The sequence below is a fragment of the Manis pentadactyla genome, chromosome 4, assembly GCF_030020395.1.
Source record: "Manis pentadactyla isolate mManPen7 chromosome 4, mManPen7.hap1, whole genome shotgun sequence".
Taxonomy (NCBI): Eukaryota; Metazoa; Chordata; class Mammalia; order Pholidota; family Manidae; genus Manis; species Manis pentadactyla.
This window is the reverse complement of record NC_080022.1, coordinates 47,493,637-47,511,136: the sequence shown is the minus strand read 5'-3', so window position 1 is coordinate 47,511,136 and position 17,500 is coordinate 47,493,637. Positions and strand designations below refer to the sequence as shown.

General features: G+C 38.5%; 1 protein-coding gene across 3 annotated transcripts in view; it reads left to right on the top strand.

The window, feature by feature from the left end:
• DAB1 (DAB adaptor protein 1) overlaps positions 1–17,500 on the top strand; it is a 1,149,186-nt gene that overhangs the window by 44,987 nt on the left and 1,086,699 nt on the right. The window lies entirely within an intron of this gene.

The following is a 17,500-nucleotide window of genomic DNA, read 5'->3' as shown; positions in this document are numbered from 1 at the left end:
TCCATGGCTGGTAGTATCGGAACTGTAAATATGATGCAGTGTGAACTACTGTACTTGGGAACCTCAATCAAATTTATGATGATGGGAATAGATTTACATTTACAGCTTTCAAGTACAAAGCAGCATTAATACACTCCTGTTGAACTAACATTATGCCTGGGGTTTAATTTCCATGTGAGACTTTGCCACACAATTATTTTCTCAAGAGCTGTTAAGTATAAATTAAGGAAGAGGCAGAGCTCAAATATAGTTTTGAATTTTGGTAGGGCTTTCATCATAGCTTTCTTGTATGTTCCTCTCTCTGTCCTCAAAAGGTGGGTAATTTTAGTGAAGTTTTATTCTTTCCAAAGGCCATAAAGAGATATATCTTAGATCCATTCTATGGCCAGGTCTTGTCTAATTTATTTCTGTTTATCTGCTGTCCATCCTTGTTCTATTCTGATTCTCACTGCCTTCAACAGATCTTGTCATGGTTTATTGTGGCTTAATATAATACAGTCTTAACTCCCACTTGCATCATAGGTCAGTGTGGGTTGCAGGGGGTTCCTGCCCTGAATAGTCATTGGGTACCCAGGCTCCTTCCATTGGGTGACTCTACCCTCATCTAGGGCCTTCCTCTCCTCTGCATGTAGCTAGAATATGGGGTGAGAAAGAAAGCATGAGAATTTCACAGGAGGTTTGCGGGGGCCAGATCTGAAAGTAACGTGTATCATTTCCACCCTCATTTCATCAGGGTTCAGTCACATGGACATGGGCTTCATGTAAAGAGAGACTGGGAAATGTAGTCTAGCTGTGTGCCCAGGAAAAAAGGAAGCTTCTTCACCACACTTGAATATTGTAGTAATCTCCAAACTAACCAGTCTCTGTGTCTGCAGTCTGGCTACACTGTCACAAGAAGTATCCACATTATATTTGTCATCTTGTTCTCCAGCTAATTTAGTAATTGCCTTACGATTATAAGAGAAAATCATAGCTATCTAGAAAGTATATGGAAGTCTCCTTGCTCTTGCCTGTTTCTCCAGCCTTTTCTCTCACAGGGCCCTCCCCTCACACCTGGGCATCCAGCTCCTCTCAATTTCTTGTGGTTCCAGAAGACATAAGATCACTTTTTCACTTCCTGCATTTGCACATGCTGCCTCTAGTATTTGAATTGGGCTAATTATCAGTTAATGGAAATCATGTTTTGGTTGCATGTTTCAGCAGGTGAATGTATTAATGGGGCTTGGTTTCTTGGGTGAAGTGCTAGATTTGCTGAATGGAAGCACATTTCATTTACTCATTGTCACTGAAGCACTGACCACTTAAAGGAAGAAGATGTAAAAAGAATAGCGTCTCCCAATCTGCAGGGTGAATACCATCTACATGTTTCAAGATTCAGCTAAGTTCCTTTGTGAAGGCTTTACAATGTTCCCTAACCCCAGGGAGAAGGAACCACACACATTTTTTTTCTTCCCTGTTGTCCGTTATCTGTAAGGAGCATAAGACTATTTGGGGAGAATGATTGCACAATTGTAAGAGTAAAGGAGTCAGTTTCTGGGTTTGAATGTGAGTCTCAACTTAACTAGATGCTAGCTCTGTGAGCTTGGGCAGGTTCCACACTTTTATTTGCTCAAATTAATAGAGATAAAACTATAATGCTTACTGTGAGGACCATTGAACTTGGCACATAATAAAAACTCAATAAATGTTAGTTCTTAATATTGCCTTTGTTGTTATCTATCTGTCTCATATTATAGATTCTGAGTAACTTGACAGGTACTGTAACCTGTATTTGTCTTTGATGTACTACAGCACTGAATCATGCTTAGAAAAGATTGTTAAATAAAAGAATGAATTAATGAATGACTTATGCCATTGTTCCACAAAAATTGCTTGTTTATTTTTTAGGGAGAAAAGTATCTCCATAGAACTCTTGGTGAAACAGCAGGGTTTTTTCTGTGTCTATCTCAACCTCTTTCTTCCTTTTTCCTCTGTCCCTTCATCTTGTTATTTTCTCCAGACCCAGTTCCTTTAAAAGACTCTTTTCTCTATGTCCCATGGTCTTTGTACCTCTACGTCTTTGCACATACTGTGTCAAACACTGGCATTCCGTTCTTCTATCTCTAATAGAAAATCCATTCAGTTGTCTTTCTTCCAGAGTATTTCTTGATTTCCATTCTTTCCCAGACAAAAATAGCTTTTATTTTTTTAATTTTATGGGCTTGAAAAATACAACAGCCATCATGCTCTCAGCACTTACCATATGCCAAGCATTTCTCTCTGCTGTGGTCTCTGTAACTTTCTTCTTATATTATAGCAATTGTGCCCTTGTCATATTTTTCCTATTAGAATATAGGCTCCTTGAGGACAGAATTCAAGTGTGATTCATAATTTTATTCTCCCTGATATCTTACACTTAGCATATTCAACAGCCAAATAAAAGACAAAGAAACAGATACAAGTCAGTCATTCCTTTTTATTTACTGAGAAGAGAATTTACTACTATATCATAGTAATGATTGAGGACAACAAAAGCAGAAAATGTTCTTGGGTCTAGTATGGACCACAAAGTGGACAACATTCTAGGCTGTGTTCAGCCACCTTCAGGCTAGTATTTGGGTTCATTATAATCTTCTGTTTCCATTCAGCCCAGTCAGTCTCCTGAGGGTTCTGTTTGTACCGACACCATAGCTAGAGTGATGCCATGGAAAGTGGAGATGGATGAATAGAGTTGGAATTATTCACCTTGAAGGGGAATATGAAGGTCTGTAGGAAAAAGTAACACAGAACCTGCAAATATACTTTCAGCACAGGAAGGGCTAGTCAGCTATCAGCAGTAGAGTGGATTTAGGTTAAGAGTAAGATATTCTTTTTCATATCACAAAATTTTGACTTATTGAGGAATCTTACTATACAGATCTTGAAAAGTAGCACAAATATTAATCTTCCCAGAACTATCAGAGCATTTTCATACCCAGAGGCAGAAGAGTATACTAGATAAGTATTAAGAATTGAGGACGATATTTTTTATTTCTCAATTTTTTTTTTTTATGAGAATGGAAACTAGTATTTGTTGGACCAGGCAAATGGCTATTGCTTTTACTCAGTTGATCTCATCTAGTGTTTATGATAGCTGTGTTCCCAATAATATTATCTCTATTCCAATCATTCATAAAGGTCACACAAAATGCCAACTATCATGCAGGCAAACAGTGCTGGAGTAGGATTTGAATTTAGGTCCTATCTGCATACAAAGCCACTGTTCTTTGAAGTGCATACGCCTCCTTTACTGAGATGGCTCTTTTTCAGTCCAAGAAGTGAAATAAAATATGCACATTCTTTAAATGCCCCAATTTAATAACGATGGTGAGGTATTTAATGCAGCTACAGATGTAGACAGAGATATGTACATATGACTAACTACCAATTTCTGCTGCAGCAACAAATTCCTTATCAAACTGTCTTTCTTTTGTTTATTTATTCTAATGACTGGAAGTAGACTCCTTAAGTTTGGTTCTTTACTAGCTATGTGACTTTAGCTGAGATGCTTCACCTCTTTGTAACTCAGTTTTCTCCTTTGTAAATGAAGATAGTAATAGCATTTACCTCTTAAGGTTGTAGTGAGGATTAATGAAGATGAAGTGTTGAAAACAGTGCTAATACATTGCAAATGCATAATAAATATTAACTATGGGCTTTTTAAAAAAATTGTGGCAAAATAAAAATAACACAAAATTTACCATTTTAACCATCTTTCAGTGAATGGTTCAAAGTATTAAGTTCATTCCCATTGTTATGCTATCATTACTACCACTACCATCCACCCACAGAGCTCTTTTCATTTTGCAAAACAAACTGTACCCATTAAACATTAGTTTCCTTTCCCCAACCCAGTCCCTGGCAGCTACGCCTCTACTGTCTGTTCCTGAGAGTGTGACTACCCTTAAGTTCCTCATTTGTCTTTAGCTGGTGATTCTGAAAAGTGAAAGGCCTAAGTGCTATCTTAGCTCCTCTACTTCCTAGCTGTATGTCCTTGGTAAAGAAACGTCCCTTCAGGTGCCTGAGGTCCCTCATTTCTGAAATGGGAATAATAATAATACCCCTTCTCAGTTGGTATTGAAAATTAAAGATGATGTGAAGCATGGAAATACTTTGTATTCTCCACAGTTATTTTTTAAACACGTTAAAAGGTGTTCACATAGTCGTTCATTCATTCCTCTGTCCATCAAAACATCCCTTCATTTAATAAACTCTCCCGAGTTCCTGCTGAGTGCCAGTGTCTGTGCTGAAACCAGGGGAGCTATAAGGATGAAGAAGGCATCGTCCCTTCTCTCCAGGACTTCATAAGGGAGTAGAAGGCAGGAGCGTCGCAGGTGTCATGTGCACAGAACCAGGTTTTCAGTCCGGTGCTGGTCCAAAGCAGAGATGAACTTTTCCAGAGGAGGCCCCTCAGCTGTGAAGGGCGCTGCTGGCAGCAGCAGTGTGGCAGCTCCGGAGGACCCATGCTCCCCAGCCGCTCTGTTAGCGGGCCCTGGTGACCTCGGACAGTGCTGCCCCCTCTCTGGTCCTCAGCTTGTGCTCAGGGAGTGGCTTTCCAGTTGGGTTCTGTGGGAGGCTGGGATTCTGTGGTCCAGGGTCCTTTCTTCCATCGCTCTGCTTTCATTATTGGGGTTCTGAGCGAAAAAAAAGGAAGAACATTCCATTGTTTTAAAAAGTTTGCAATTAGAGGTGTGACCTTGTGTGAAGTACCTAAGCTTCCTACACCTCAGTTTCCTCTTCTGTAAAGTGGAGATTATAACAGTACTTATCTTACCGGAGTTCTGGAGAGGTCTAAATGTGCTTGTAATCATAGTAAGTACTCAGTAAACTTTAGCTGGCATTTTTATTTGGAAAACACTAACCAAGAGCATCTCTCAGTCCCTTCCCAAGGACCAGGGTCCTGCACTATCCTCCCTATGTCCTGTATTTCTGTTTGTTTTCCAGCACCAGGATCTTTGATTTCCTGCTCATGTTCATATATGCTCAGTCCTTGGACCTGCCTTCCCATTCTCCCTCTGTGGGCTACTGTTTATACTCTGAGATGGGGACAGTGGGAGCGCAGGGAATGCCCTTCTCTCAGCCTGTGTGGGAAGGTGACTTCTCCTCCCCATTACAGTATCATCAGCTGGAATACAGTCCTCAGCCTTGAAATAGTCAACGTGCTCAGTAAGTGAACTGATCATACTGGCTGTGCTTCTCTTTTGTTCCCTGATTTGCTGATTTGCTATTTATAGCATTTCCAAAGATGTTTTCTGGCAGTGTCCCTTTAATCCAGCTTAAAAGATGTGACACTGAGGGTGAAAACAGCTGTAACAAAGCACCAGAGACCTCTGTCTCCTGATAACTTTGGGGCAAGGAGAGCTGTACTTTGCTTTTCAACATGATATTTTCCCAACAAGAGGCAATGATGGTAATTAGGGTGTTTAGAATTGGAGTGGTTTGTTAAGAAAGAAAGAAAGAGAGAGAGAGAGAGAGAGAGAGAGAGAGAGAGAGAGAGAGAGAGAGAGAGGGAGGGAGAGAGGGAGAGAGAGAGGGTAAGAGAAAGAAAGTAAAAGTAAAGGAAGGAAGGAGGGAAGTAGGAAGGGAGGAAAAAGTAGTGGAAGGAAGGGGGGAAAGAAAGAAAAGAAGAGTAAGAAAGGGAGAGAGGGGGATATGACTGCAGATGACATACCCAAGGAGTTGTCTGAGTTATGGCAAATGGGGAAATAAGACAGAGTAACCTTTCTGACATCAGAAATCAGTGCAGTCATGACAGGCTGGACAGGATGTCCACATGGGAAGGTGAGTCAGTGCACTACATGGGAGCAGGTATTGTCAGGTGTTAGGAGCCACTCAGCAGCCCCTTGGTGCCCGGAACAGTGTGGTGCAGTCACTCAGGGGTTTCTCTCCCTCCCTCTCACCCAGCATAAGAACAATAGGGCTGTCTTAATTTTAGCCAGCATATGTTAGGATGGAAAGGCCATTGACATTAGAGTCATTTGCACATTTTAGATCCAGTAGCTCTCAGATTGTAGGGTTTCTGAAAACCATCTGGGAAACTCATAAAAATGCCCCCCCCCCCCCCACCAGATATTCTAATTCAGTCACATCTGGCCTGGATCCCAGAAAGCAAAGCCTGAGGCAAAAGTTTATGTCTACCATATTACTGGAAACTGGAATCCCAGAGAAGTACCAGAAGGGCAAAAGGGAGTGAGGAAGGGGAGGAAGGATCCCAGGCCAGGGTGTGTTACTGAGCTGGCTGCCATTCCATGACAGGGGAAACCGGTTTCTCACAGGACAGTCTTCCAATAGCCTGTGGAACCACTGTGTCTCAGGATGGCCAGACCAGGGAGAAGAATGCGGACAGATCGATCCACTATCTCCCGTTCTGGTCGATTAAAGGCTTACCTCATGAACATGAACTCCTCTGCCTTATGCCTCAGCTGGGGCAGTAAGGATAAGAGATGAAGACACAGGCTACTGGCATAACCAACATATTATCAGGTTGCCCTCATGCGAAGTCAGTAGGGACCTAGAAGAGCTGGTTGTGACAGGGATTGCTGGGCTGGAAGAGGTGACCGAAGGCTCCAGAGAGAGACAAGGCCAAGGCCACCTCTACTGGTGCAGACGACGTGTCTGGCATAAGCCCTTGATGATACTGGTCACGGTGGTCTGAGGACCTTGGTCCACACTGAGGGACCTAGGGCAAACGACTTAACTCTGCAGGGCAGTTTCTTCGTTTGTGAAATGGAGAAGGACATTTAAAACCACTTTTTGTGACAACAATCTTAAATAAACTTTGTGGAAAAACTATGTAAATGATAGCAATTCATGCAAATCAGCACTGCTTTTTTTCACTGGAACAAGTGTAGTATGACTGGGAATAAAAACATCCTTTTCTTCTCTTTAAATAACACAAAACTAAGTGTGCTTATGGTTGGTACACGTGGACATTGTAATTAAGCAAATACGATAAAGCTGAAGTTTTTAGAAAGCAAGCAAGCAATTCATTCAATATTTAACAAATTTTAATGATTAATTTTGTGCTAAAATGCTGGGAGGTGCAAAGACAAATAAAATAGTGCTCTATAGACATGTGAAAAAAACGATGAGCAATTTGGGAATTGCACTTCTGTTTACCCTTCTAATTATAAGGCTAATTAAACCCTGATTAGTGGTCCTAGTGTATAAATACTTTTGCTGTGCTTGGTTCCCTTGTGCAACATTCAAGACTCATGAAATTCAGGTACACAAGCAAACTTTCATTGACTGAAGGTTCAGCTACCTTCAGCTTTGCTCATACACATAGGGAAAAACGAAGTAAGTTAATGCCTTTCCTAGTCTTTCGTGGTGACAGGTATACATGATCATCATCTTCAATTTTTAACATGTTAATAATATAATTGAATACTTTACAACTTGTTCAGACAACATGGCTTGATTGTTTAATTTTGGATTATGACATTGCCACTAGAGAGGCTGTTTTATCTTTGGACAGCTGAATCTTCCAGTAACCAACATTTATGCATCAAATCCTAGCTCCATGACTTAGCATCATAGAATCTTAGCATTAGACAAGGCTTTAGGGTTACCTAGTTTTATTCCTCTTTAAAGTAGAAATGTGCTATTTCTAATGAATGTTCATTTCCCACTTGAATGTTTACAGTGTTAAGATACTCAGTACCTGAAGACTCAGCCCCTTCTATTTGGAGAGAATTATCATTAATAGAGAGTTACTTGTAGATTCTACAGTGTCCAAAGTGGAACCTCTGGATCAACAATTCATACATTGAGTCTATTCTCCAGCAAACTTTTTCAGTAAAAGGCCATATAATAACTATCTTAGGCTTTTCAGGACAGACATATATGGTCTCTGTTGCCTATTCTTTGTTTTGTTTCATTTCACAAACTTTAAAAGTATAAAAACCATTTTTATCTCAGAGGTCATCAAAAAACAGATTTCTAGCTGGTTTGGCCTGTGAGCCCTTGATCTGTATGTCTAATACACATAAACACACACACATATAATTGATGTGTATGTATATTTATGTGAGTTTTTACATACATAGACATATATGTATGTATATATGATATATATACTAGTATATAGAGTTTATAAAAATATAGTATATACTTATAAATATATACACACGCATACATTTGTATGTAGCAGAATGTTTCTGGGTACTTTGGAGTCAGATTACTATCACTGTCTCTTTGTAGTCAGGACAGTTTACTTCATCTCTTTGAGCTTTAATAATTTATAAAATTGAGATGTATATGCTATGGCTGAATTCACTAATGGCCCCAGTTCTTCACCCTTTCTTTCTGTACCCTTACCTTTAACCATGTGACTTTGTAGTGCCCTCTCACTCTGAACTGCATGACATGGGGTATAAATAAATGTGATACAAAGGTGTAAAGGTGTAAGAAATACTAGTGTGTTTCCGCTTGTGCCCTTGCTTTTTGGCCACAGCCATGAAAACATGTTTGGATGAGCTAGTTGAAGGATGAGAGAGACATGGAGACAAGGAAGGCTGGCTAAATTGCCCGAGTCAAAGCCAGCCTACATTATTTAATAGGCCGGTTAACTCCCATACATATGAGGAAGTCTAGGCTAAATCAGAAGAACCACCTAGATGACTCTTGGTAACCTCGGTTGTTTGTTGTTCAGCATTCATGCAGAAATAGAGAATTGATGCAAATGCCCACCCACAGAATTGTTTTGAGAATTAAATCACAATTCCATTTTCTAGATTTTCTGTAATGTATTCACCTTAAAAAAGAAAACAAAAGTTATGAAACATATGTTCCTATCATTTGCCTAACTCTTAAAGTTTATAAAATATTTTAACTTCTATCTATTCCTTTAATTCATATAACTGCTATCACCAGGCTTCTTGGTTGCAGCTAACAGAATCCATTTATTGATTTAAGCAGAAAAGGATTGAATAAAGAGTATTATATAGCTCACAATGTCTGAGAAAAAGGCAGAGAACAGGGTTGGGCTGTCAGACTGTCAAAACAGCATGTCCGGGAAAAGCTTCAAATCACTTTATTTTCCCAATCTGGTGGAAAATCTATTGCCCTCGGTGCCTCCATTTCACCTTTGTGGCACTCAGGCCTAAAACCAGAAACTCTACCCCATCTCCTCCAAAAAAAACAGAGGTCTCTGCCACTTAGGTTGCCATTCTTTGCTCTCCCCGTGTAGCCACTTCCTCATGTTGCTTTGTATGGACATCGTGTGTGGCTATGTATAAATAGAGGAATTATGTCACATGACTGCACCCTTGCTGGAAGAGAGCACAGGAAATGTAGTTTTGCTTGTAAAATAAAATGCAAGCTGGAAGGGTGTTAAGGGGCCACTGAGTGAGGTACACCTCAGTCTCTGCCATACAAACTTTGGGGTCAGTGACTTTACCTACACTTCACAGATGAGCAATCTGAGGTTCAGAGAAACTCAGTGACTTGCCCAGAGTCATATTGATTTAAAGGCCGGTGTCACCCAAACACATGCCCTCAGATATGTTCTTTCTCTGACACAACAGCTTCCCCAATCCCCCTAAAGGTGTTCCAGTCTAGGGGCACTCAATACCTGTTGCCTAGGAAAGTGTGGGGTGCAGCCGACCTGGTCTGAGCTTCTAGATTGCTGACATTCCAGCATGAAGCCACTTTGCCAGAAGTCTTGGCAGAGGGAAATCATACATTAGAGATTCAAATTCTTAAGCTGTGGTAGGCCTCAGGAATCAACATGAAACAAGACCTTCTGGCCAGGACAGTTGTCCAGTTAAGAAAAGCATTCCAGGCTCCTAAATTACCACTAGAGCCTCAGGCTAGAAGGATTCAATTTGGGTGACTGTCACATGACACATCAGCAGGATGCTTTCCCAGCATGTATTTGCTGCAGGCCCTAGAGATATGTGAGGAAAATACTGCTTGGGGTCCTATTTATGTATGTTTCCTCACTGCACAACTGAAAACCAGAGATTCCTGCAGAGAATGAGACTATAAACCCAGGGCACTTCATCCATCTTTCTCTTCTGGTTCCCTCTCATTTTTCAGACCAGTAGGATGGGTTAGCTTTGAGATTGATGAGTTGGACCAAGATTGGAATAGCTGATCAGATAGAAATTATCATCAAATGAGCAGTGGTTCCTTGTACATTATAACCAGAGAAAAGAAAAAATAATTATAGTTTATCTCAGAATATGGGATAAGAGCATTTATTGCAATTAAGAATGCAGTAAGGAACCTTTTCCACTCCATAATGTAACAGGCTGATTCAGTTGCAGTCTGTTCTTCTTGTTGGTAAATATGGCCAGCCTCTTTGACTATCCCCACAGACACAGACTTGGTCGTATCGTTCTCTTCTATCCATCCCCATGCCTGAGCTTTTAAGAACTCAACCAATGTAGCCTACAGAAAGGCAAAATTCATTCTGAGTTAGTGTAAAAGGCTTTTCATTTATTCTTTGAGATGCATTATGTATAACAAAGGACAACTTTGACTTATTTCTAAATGTTAGCTAACAAAACTTCTGCTAGTCAGAGAAAACATGGCTTTCCCCCGAACATGAGCTCACCTTAGCACCTGCTGTGAACAACTAGTGATTTCTTAGAATTCATGCTCCAGCCAGTTGAAATTAGCATCAAATCAGATTAAAAGACAGCATTGTTTTTAGTTGCTGTTGCTATGTTTTAAGCAGTTTATAGGAAGTAGCTTCTCCATGTATTTTGTTGGTGGACTTCAAGACCAGGAGGCCCCCACTTTTCCATTTTGTCTGTTGTTATAATCATTAAAAATAAGAGAATTGAATAGGAGACAGAGCGTTCTAGTTGAATGAGTTTTAATCCACAATTGAGGAGTCTGAGGTTCTAGTCCTAACTACTGGGAATACTTCTCCACATAATATCTAATAATCAATTCTGAGATTAGTTTATGTAGAAAAAGAACACATTACCGAATTTTTAATTCTTTTTTTCCTAATAAAACTGATGTTAGCGAATGTGGTTTTTATCTGTAGGCAAGTGGCTTTCTTACTATACAGAGTAAGAAGGACTTTCCTTCCATAATCCCAGGTAGTACTACACCAGGGCAGGTCTTTATTCTGTAAGAGCAAAGACTATCCATACAAAATTTATGGGGCAGCTCTACAGTGGCAGAGCAAACTGAAAGCTAGCAGCTCTGTTGTTAGAAGAGACTGCCTTGATATGGAGCAGTGCTCATATTCAGGGGCATTGTTAAAAACAATAGCAATCTCAGTGTCAACAACTGGAAAGTCAATTATAATACTGATTGAGGCAAACCATAGATTAAAGGACTAGCCAGACGTTAAACAGGGAGTTCCAGAGAATGAGATAGCCATCAGCTGTCACATATCCCCGATGGTCTGGAAGGCTATACGTATATGCAAGGCTGCATGCAGACTCGGGGGATACCAAAAAGGGCCCTAACTAACTAGTCATCTGTAGCTGAATATGATGCCTAGTGAATGCACAGGGGAAATGCAAGAAAGCCCATCAGAAAGTAAGCTAGTCGGATTTGTAATCTGAGCTTTGAATGTGTTCTCTAACCCACATACAGATCTACTGACAAAGGGCAGAGATCTTCCTAAACAAAGATGTTTAAGTACTACTTCTGACCAATAAATGACTGACCACTAAGTATCAACCAGGGCAAACTCTAGGAATACAGGATTAAAAAAGAAAAGAGAAATAAAAGCTGAGTACAAACATTAGCAGTTGCACATTGGGGGAGATAAATTCTATAGAATTAGTTCAGTAGTCACTAAATGAAAACTCTAGCAACAAAACCCCATGGGGGGAATCAGAATCAAGAACTTTTTTTTTCCCTCTTGGATCTGAAGTCTTTATCACACAGTGATTCATGTAAAGGATAAATTTGTCTTTATTTTCCCTAACACTAAAAAATACACCATATGCATGGTTTTTTAGGTGAACTTTCCCATGTCATTCTTTTGTCCATTTAGTATTATAGGAATGCTGTCCTATGTTGTTATGTCAATATTCTTTTTTATTTCTATTATATTTTTCACAAACCAAGGAAAACAGTGTTTTTTCTTTAAGTAGTTGTTTTTCTTCTTCTGCATCATAATATTTACAGGTGAGAAAAAACTGAAGTTTTAACTAAAATGTAAAATGGTTAACTGCAACCTACTAATCAAATAATTAATTAAAAAAGAAGTAGGAAAAATTTCTAAAGAGAATTCTAGCAACATATTATGTAAAATGTCACTTTTTCAATGACAACAAGAAAGTACAAGCCATGAAAAGAAACAGAACAGTATGACCTACATGCATGAAAATAATAGTCATTAGAAACTGTGTCTAGAGGCCTAGGTTTGGATTTAGCAGAAAAGGACTTGAAAGCAGCTATTGTAAATGTTAAGGCTAAAAGAAGCTATCTTTAAAAAATTAAAGGAAAACATGCTGACAATGATTAATTAACTAGAGAATAATAAAAACAAATTGTTTAGAAAAGAAAATGGAAATTCTGAAATTGAAAATTCAGTAATTGAAGTAGAAAATTCACTGCGAAGAGCAGATTCAAGAAGTCAGAAGAAATAACTGGTGAACTTTAAGATAAATAAACAACATTTATCCAATTTGAAGAATAGAAAGAAAAATGAATGAAGCAAAATGAACAGTGCCCCAGAGAACCATGGGTGACCATTAAACATATCAACATATGTTTAATGGGAGTCCCAGAAAGAGGTGAGGGAGAGAAAGGGGAAAAAACAAATTTGGAAAAATAATGACCAAAAGCTTCCTACATTTAGGAAAAAATGTTAATCTGCATATCCAAGAGCCCCAGTGAGTTTCAAGTAGGATAAACACAAAGAAATCCATGCTTAGATAAACCATAGTCAAGTGGTTGAAAGCAAGACACAAGGAGACATCTAAAAGCAGCAAGAGTAAAACCACTCATTGTATACAGAGGAACCACAATAAGATTAACAGCTGACTCCTCATCAGAGATAATACAGGTCATAAGGTAGTATGATGACATAGTCAGAGTCTATGGATCAGCCAATAATTCTACATCCAGTGAAACTATTCTTCACAAAGAAAGACGAAATAAAGATAGTCTCAGATAACAAAGGATGAGAGACTTGCCTTGCAAGAAATAGCAAAGAAAGTCCTTTGGGCTATAAGGAAATTATACCAGATCATAACTTGAATTTACATGAAGTAATTAATAGCACCTGCAATTAATCATATAGATGAATATAAAAAATAATATATATTTTTCTTCTGATTTGAGTCAGAGGACAGTTGCATAAAATAATACTTATAGAACTATATTTTTGAGCCTATAACATATAACTGTAATTATATGACTATAATAGAATAAGGAGGAGAAAGGAAATGGAGATATATTGGAACAAAATTTCTATAGTTCAATGGAATAAAGTTAGTATTAATCTCAATTACATTCTGATAGATTAAGATGCATATTGAAATCCCTGGAAAAACCACTATAAAAATAACTCAAAAGTTATAGTGAAAAAATCAAATAAGAAACTAAGAAAATACCTATTTTACACAAAAATAGGAAGTAATGTAAGACCATAAAAGTCATGAGACATAGAGAAAACAAGTTTCAGAATATAGATGTAAATACAACCATATCAATAATTATATTACATGTGAATATTACATTAAATGCAAATAGGACTCTTATTAAATGGAAATAGCCCTGCTATAAAAAAGCAGATTGTCAGACTGGATTATAAAAGAAGATCCAACTATATGCTGTCAACAAGACAAACCCTTTGGATTTAAGAGTCAAATAGGTCTAAAGTAAAAGGATGGACAAATATATCCCATACAGAAAACCAAAAGAGAGCTGGAAATAGCAAAAAAAAAATAGGTTTTATGACAAGTGATACTAGGGGTAAAGAGGGATGATTCAACAGGAAAATATAACAATTATAAATATATATGCCCCTAGTAACAGAGTCCCAAAATACATGAAACAAGATTGGAAATAATTAAAAGAACAAATAAGCAATTCAAAAATAATAATTGAAGACTTTGATATTCCTCTTTCAATTTATTGATAGGCTAACTGGATTGAAAATCAGCAAGTATATAAAAGACTGGAACAGTTGTATTAAACCATTTGACCTAATTGGTATCTGTAGAACACTTCACTCAGCAATGGCAGAATACCTATTCTTTTCAAGCACTCATGAACCATTCTCCAGGATACACATGTGCTAAGCCATAAGACAAGTCTTAATAAATTTAAAGGAATTGAAATCATGCAAAGTACATTCTCCAACAGTGATATCAAATTATAAATCAACAACTGAAAGAAATTTGGAAAATCAACAAATATTCAAAAGTTAAGCAATGCAATTCTAAATAAAGCATGTCAAAGTATAAATCACAGAAGAAATTAGAAAATATTTTGCATTGAATGAAAATGAAACAAAACATAGCACAATTTAAAGGTTGCAGTTAATGCTGAAAATGTAATGGGAAAATTTATAGCTTTTAATGTTATATTAGAAAAAATGAAAGGTCTCAAATCGATTATATAAGTCTTCACTTTAAAAAAACTAGAAAAATAAGAAGAAACCAAACCCAAAACAGGTGGAAGGAAAGAAAGAATAAAAAATGAGAGTAGTTGACAATAAAAAGGTATAAAAACCAGAGAGAAAATCAACAAAACTAAAAGCCTAATGAAATTATCAACAAAATTTACACACCTTTGATAGATTGATAAAGAAAAAAACAGAGAGGGCACAAATTTATTTCTCACAGTTCTGGAGGCTGGAAGTCCAAGATCAAGTCTCCTGCAGATTCAGTATCTGTTGAAGGCCTGCTTCCTGGTTCATAGACAGCTGTCATGCTTTGTCGTCACATGGCAGAAGAGCTTGGGGAGCTCTCTGGGGTCTCTTCTCCAAGGACCCTAATCCTATTCATGAGGGCTCTAACCTTATAACTGAATCACTTTCTAAAGGCCCCACCTCCAAACACCATTACATAGGGGTTAAGTTTCAACATATGAATTTGGGGGGGAGGCCACAAACATTCAGTCTGTAGCAGTTATTAATGACCTTACAGAAATTTAAAGGTTTAGCAGGGAATTCTACAAACAACTTCATGCCAACAAGACAACTTAGGTGAAATGGACACATTCCCAGAAAGACACAAATTAACAAAACCAACTCAAAGAGAGTTTGAAAATGTGTATTGACCTATAATAAGTGAAGAAACTGAATTAGTAATTAAAAAATTTTCACAAAGATAAAATCCTTGCTACAGATATCTTGACTGGCTAATTCTAACAAACATTTAAAGAAAATGAAAACCAGTTGTTTGCAAATTCTTCCAAAATACAGTATGTCAAACAGGAAAATAAATTTGATGTTCATATAGATGGGATCATTGAAGCCATGATATTTTATCAGAACAACCAGGCACAGAGTAGAGAAAGTACAAAGAGACATGAAAGATATGAGACATAGTCTTGGAGAAGAGGTACTTGAAGGTTTGGGGAGAGGAAAGAACCAGAGAAGAGAGGTGGTGTGTGTGTATGTGTGAGTGTGTATTAGTTTGTTAGTGCTACCATAACAAAGGGCCACAGACAGTAGTTTAAGAACAGAATTTATTCTCTCACAGTGCTGGAAGCTAGAACCCTGAGATTGGTGTTGGCAGGACCATGTTCCCTTTGAAGGCACTAGGGTAGGATCTGTTCCACATCTCTCTCCCCTACCTTGTGGTAGTTCGCTGGCTTGTAGCTGCATAACTCCTGTCTTTATATGGCATTCTTCTCGTGTGCATGTCTGTTCCTGTGTCCAAATTTCCCTATTTATAAGGATGCCCATTGTATTGGATTAAGGGCTAGCCTAATGACTTCATTTTAACTTGATAATGTCTATAAAAACCATATTTCCAAATAAGGTTACACTCTGAGGTAGTAGAAGTTAGGATTTCAACATGAATTTTGGGTGGGCACAATTTAACCCATAATTCTGTATGTATATGTGCATATGTGTGTGCATATGTGTATGAGTATGAGAGAGGGAGAGACAGGGACAGAGTCAAAGACAGACAGACGGGGACAGAGTTTATTTTAGAAAAAAGGAGAGTAGATACTGGTATCAAATATATGTCCAAAAGGTTGCAACTATGGTTGGAAAAGACCGAGAAAATGTTACTAGTTTAGTAGGAGGTCACTGGTGATCTTGGAAAGAACAGTTTTGGTAATGATAAGAGGACAGAGGTCATATGCAAGGGGTTAAGGACAACACATCTTATACTTCCTGTTTCAAAAGTTTCCACATGTACTGAAGCAGCTGACCTTCACAGTCTCACTGGGAGTAGGGCACCTTTATGGCCCATTTCATGGATGAGGAATGACGACCTCAGAGGGTCACTCTCCTTTTAATTCATAGCACTTCAGCAGTTGATCTTGAACTACCTTGTAAGAGTTTAGGCATTGTTTTCTTCTGCTCTTGTTTAATTCTTGGGTCACAAAAGTAAATTTTCAAGTCCTTTGTGGTGTAGTGTATAGAGGCAGGCTTCATGAAGTATATGGGTTACTCAGGGAAGGTCATTTTTCTTTCACTTTTGGACATGAGGTAGGAATGCTTGTTTGTGGGTTACAGGGGTGTGGGGCTTAGGAAGCAGAGTAAGTAGGGCAGCAAGGCACTTAATAAATCAGTTTCCTTCTCCAGTATCTCTCTAACTCCAGTGTGCCTCAGGCACTCTGTATTATATCCCCGTGAATCATAGCGACAAGCACAACACCCTGTCCACAGAAAGTGCTTGGTGAATGAATGATCTCTTTTCCTCCAGTGACAATTGAACATTTAGCTATAATAACAGTTATACTGAATTTATTTTATTTGTTTTCCTCACCCTGAAACTCCATGTTAGTTACCAAATTAAACTGTAACATTTTTAACTCAAGTATTTATGAAGGATTTTCATTCATTTAACATATTTATAGAGCATCTACTCCATGTCAAATATTGTACCCAGTACTGGAAACCCAGAGGTTGGCAAGGTAGACTTCCTCTCCATGGGGAGGAGGGCCCGCAGTGGGACGCCCGGGTTCAGGGAGAACCCTGCCCTTGGTTCCCAAGGGCTTCAGGTTGGGTTCATTTCCCAAGCAGCTGTGTGGCTCTGGGACAGTCACTGAACTTGCTTGAGCCCCAGTCTCTTCTGTAAAATAGAATTAATAGCATGACTCCAACCCCACTTTCCTTCAGCCAGAGAAGCTTCAATTTTACAACATTGTTTTATATATTGGATATGGAGAGATGGATATGAAATTTCTTTTTTATTCCACTGTCCCAGGGGAATTTTGTTCTACAATGAATGTTGTGCTGAATTACAGACGTTTTCTGACATGGACTACTTTATCCAGTTTTTAAATGCGTATATGCTAGTGGAGTTGGGTGTTCTTCACCTATGTGAAGAAAAGTTTCCTATAATGGCAAAGAGAATAGCCCAGTTATGGGGGA